Source organism: Squalius cephalus (assembly GCF_949319135.1).
Source record: "Squalius cephalus genome assembly, chromosome: 2".
Taxonomy (NCBI): Eukaryota; Metazoa; Chordata; class Actinopteri; order Cypriniformes; family Leuciscidae; genus Squalius; species Squalius cephalus.
The window spans coordinates 64767512-64772147 of NC_137123.1; the positions used below are offsets into that span (position 1 = coordinate 64767512).

General features: G+C 40.8%; 1 long non-coding RNA gene across 1 annotated transcript; it reads left to right on the forward strand.

Moving 5' to 3' along the window:
* Positions 1–4092: 4092 nt before the first annotated feature.
* LOC307154329 lies at positions 4093–4636 on the forward strand. Its single transcript, XR_013820347.1, has 3 exons — positions 4093–4160; positions 4427–4485; positions 4572–4636. It is a non-coding gene; the product is annotated as an uncharacterized lncRNA (long non-coding RNA).

Genomic DNA, 4636 nt, shown 5'->3' on the forward strand with positions numbered 1-4636 from the left:
CAACCAGATTCATTTTTTTTTTTTTTTTTTTTTTAACACTCAATAAGAGAACATCACATGTCCAGTACATTCATTCACAGATCGAGTCTGACTGGTCTTTTGACTTGACGCTCAGATCTCCTTAGGACAGGTGACCCTGCGTGACATTCACTTGTGTCCACATGCACACATGGCTCCGATTTCAGTTCTGGCACTGTTTCTGCGTGTGACACAGAAGCACTATCATCTTCATCTTCTGTTTCTCTGAAAGTCTCTTTGGTTCTGAGAAGGTTGCGACGGTTCCTTCTGAGCACGTGACCCTCCTCAGTCCTTACTTCATATGATCTCGGTCCGACCTCCTGGAGAACAGTTGCTTTTCGATTCCAAGCATCCTGGTCTTTAATACGCACTACATCATCTTTGGCAAGTGGTCTGAGTGTTTTGGTTGACTTGTCATAACGCTGTTTTTGTTTCAATTTTGTATTCTCCAGTTTTGTCTGTGTCTCAGCATTCTCCTTGATGTCTTTATAAGAAGGTATGGTTGTGCGCAACCTGCGATTCATCAGCGGGGCCGTTCTGTAGCTTAGTAAAGCTAAATAAGGATCCGACTTGCTGTCTGTGGCTTTTTTGAGAAGCTGTTTGATGATATGCACGCCTTTTTCAGCTTTGCCATTTGCCTGTGCATGTTGTGGACTTGAAGTGACATGGCGAAATCCATAATGCCTTGCAAACTGTTGCCATTCCTTGCTATTATAACAAGGACCGTTGTCACTAACTACAGTCTCTGGAATCCCATGCCGGGCAAAAATGGACTTGACATGAGTAATGACACTGTTGGATGTTGCACTGGTGAGTAGAGCAATTTCAGGAAAGTTTGAATAGTAGTCTATCACTAGCAGATAATCTTTACCATTACAGTGAAACAAATCTGTTCCAACTTTCTCCCAAGGAGCAATGGGAAGATCTTGAACCAACATAGGCTCCCTTGCCTGTTTGCTCTGGTACTTGTTGCAGGTTTCACATTTTCCTATCATGTTTTCAATTTCTTTGTTGATTCCTGGCCAATACACGGCGTTCCTGGCTCTCCTTTTACATTTCTCAATGCCAAGATGCCCCTCGTGTAGCCTACGAAGTATCTCTGGCCTCAGGCTGTGTGGAATGACAATTCTACTGTCTCTCAATAACAGTCCATTTGCCACACTTAGTTCTGATCTAATGTGATAATATTTCTGACAGGACCCCTTGGGCCAGCCACTGTGAATGTTTTCCATCACTGTTTGTAGCTCTTTGTCTTTGAATGTTTCGTCACTAATCTCTTTTGCTTTAACGTGAGATACAGGTAGAGACTCAACGATCATGTTGACATGATTTTCAATGTCATTTTCAGTGGAGCAAGCAGTACTCATCTCTGGTGCTCGTGATAGCGCATCTGCCAGCACTAAGTGCTTGCCTGGTGTGTATATAAGCTCAAAGTCATACCGTTGCAGTTTCATGATGAGCCGCTGTATCCTCGGTGACATCTCATTGAGACTTTTTTTTATGATTGCCACAAGGGGGCGATGATCTGTCTCAACTGTGAATGTTGGAAGCCCATAGACATAGCAATGAAAGATTTGTAATCCATAAGCTAGTCCAAGACATTCTTTCTCAATTTGAGCGTATCTTGTTTCAGTCTTAGTCATGGATCTAGAAGCGTAAGCAACTGGCTTCCAGCTATCTCCTTCTGCCTGCAACAAGACAGCTCCAAGTCCGTCCTTCGACGCATCTGTTGAAATCTTCTGCCTTTTGTTGGGATCGTAATACGCAAGCACGGGTGCATTTGTCAGTGTTATCTTTAGAGCATTCCATTCTCGCTCATTTCTCGATGTCCACTTGAACTCATTGGAGTCATGGAGAAGTTCTCTCAATGCTGATGTTTTCACTGATAGGTTGGGAATAAACTTTCCAATAAAATTGATCATCCCCATTATTCTGAGCACCCCTTTTTTGTCTGTGGGTCGCGGCATGCCCAAAATGGCTTTTCTTTTCTTTTCATCAGGCTCTATTCCTTGAGAAGAAAGTTTGTCTCCAAGAAATGTTATTTCTTGCACACCGAATTGGCATTTAGCACGGTTTAACTTTAATCCATTTTCACGCACCCTTTGGAACACTTTTGTCAGCCTTTCATTGTGCTCAAGTAGCATGGATCCCCAGATCACCACATCATCTACATAGCAACGAACCCCTTCTAGGCCCTCTAGCATATTGTCCATTGCTCTATGATATATTTCAGATGCTGATATTATGCCAAACGGCATTCTCAGGAATCTATACCTCCCAAAAGGTGTATTGAATGTGCAGAATCTTGAGCTCTCGTCGTCCAGCTTGATTTGCCAGAAACCCTGTGCTGCATCTAGCTTGGAGAAATACTTCGCTCCTGCCATCTCACTTGCAATTTCGTTGAAGCATGACAACACACAGACTTTTTTGGCTTCAACAGGGACACTGTATTTCCCTCTACTGCAGAACATACAGTCAGCCATATTTAAAACTTAAGAGTAGTAATGTATTGCACACGTACCCTGTGTTACTTGCTAAGAGGAGCCAGCACCAGGGTCAGATTGTAGCACCTGTAATCCCATCCATAATCGGCCGTCCCTTATTGCTACTCAGAGCCAACTCCTCCGCCAGTGTATTCTGGTTTTCTGAATTTAACTCTTTATTTCTGTTTGCTGCAAACAAGTGTTTGTGATAAAATGTTCACAAAAGTAATAAAAGGTTGTGGTAAATGCACACCACTTTGAAGTATATTTTTATATTTTGTCTTTATCTGCTGCCAAGAACATTTGGAGTTGGGGTTGCATCTAAAAATCTAAAAGTCAATGAATATTAATCTTTCTTAGTATATACATGCACATTTTTATCTATTATAAAAATAGGCTATAGGCTATATTACACATATAGGCTACACATACATATATACATACATACATAATTTTACATAAATACAGAACGTATTTGTTTAACCTACACATTAACAATCAGCAATGTTTCTCCAACAGTCTTCTCTTGCTTTGGCCACAGAGACCGTATTGTTTCGAGCTTGAAATACATATTTAAATTCATCGTAATTCTGAATGATTATCTCTTGCTCCTCCGCGGAAAAATATAACGCTCTCGCTCTACCCGCGATTGGTTGTTCAGTGTCGACGTCACTCTTTTATGTGCACGCGCGCGTGGAGTAATCATAGCTTAAGGATCAAAGCCTGAGTTGACAGAGAAAGTTGATGAGCTGCATCATGGTACCAACAAAGCCTGATTGCATCTGTTTGGTTTTGTCAACTCAAAACTCATCCTGTAACCCCGAGTTTGTTCAGCTACCTTCATGGTACAGGCGCCTGAACTCTGGGTTGATTAACCCAAAACCTGCTTACTCGGGGTATGTCGGTTCCAAAACACCTGTGTCGAGTTAGTTTAATCAACCTACTGCTAATAACCTCGAGTTAATGCGCGCACGGCGAACATATAAAGGCATTTTCAATGGAACCCCGAATTCAGGAGTCACCATGGAAACTAAGGGTGAAAAGTTGCGTGCCGCGCACTTCTCCGAAGCGGAGTTAGAAGTTTTAATGTTGGCTTATGAGGAGTTCAAGCCCATTATAATGAAAAAAGCAATACAGCTGCATATGCGAGGGAAAGACAATTGGCTTGGCAAAAAATAACTGACAGAGTAAATGCGTAAGTTTTTTTTTTTATTACATTTTAAATATGCTTGCCTTTCTTTTGTTAATTTGCAAAGTTGAACAATTGTCTTTTTGAGCATGTGGCATGACTCGACAAGCATTTACTTTTCTCTACATCAGTTTCTTAAGAATACAGTGCAATGTATATTGACAAGAAATATTTAGGCCTCTTGTTTTATAAGGTGTAATCCTTCTGGAGCCAAAAGAACTCTTTCCCAAGTCAAAATGAAACACAAAAACATTCTCCAAAAAGGTGATATTTTATTTTAACTGTTGTAAGATCAATGTCTTAAGTTACTTGTATTCTTCCTATATAGCTAATAGAAAGAAGGCTGAGGCCCGTCTAACTGGCGGGGGCTCTTTCACTTGATAAAGGTCGCCCTGTGATTGATGGTATTCCAGAGGGCACTTCGTCAGACTTTGCTACCTCCCACAACAACTCAAGTGACTTGGTACAATGTAGGTATACCATATTAGTACTTATGATTATTTAGTCATACGTTTGGACAAAACGATCATAACTCTTGTCATTAGGAAGAAGGCTAAATGCTTCCCAAATGCAGTCATTGTTTCACTTGTGCAGTACGCATTATGCATATTCTATTTTACAGCATATGCTGTATACAGTAATCTGGGGTTTTTTATTCTTGCATGTTCCCAATGCCTTTATTCAGTGTCTGTCATACTTTAGTAATTTACACATTGAGTATCTTTTTTTCTTGCAGTTGCTGATGGACGCATTGTATTATTGGATCCTCCTGAAACCACACAGTCTGTCACAATTGTTAGTGATGCATTTTAAGAACCAGTTGCTTTTAGATCTTTCACTTTGTCTGCCAGACAAAGTAACCTTGCATATTTCCACTCTAGGATGATGATGATGAAGAGACCACATCTGCTGTGACTAAATTAGAAAGTGCTGGGAGACCCACAGA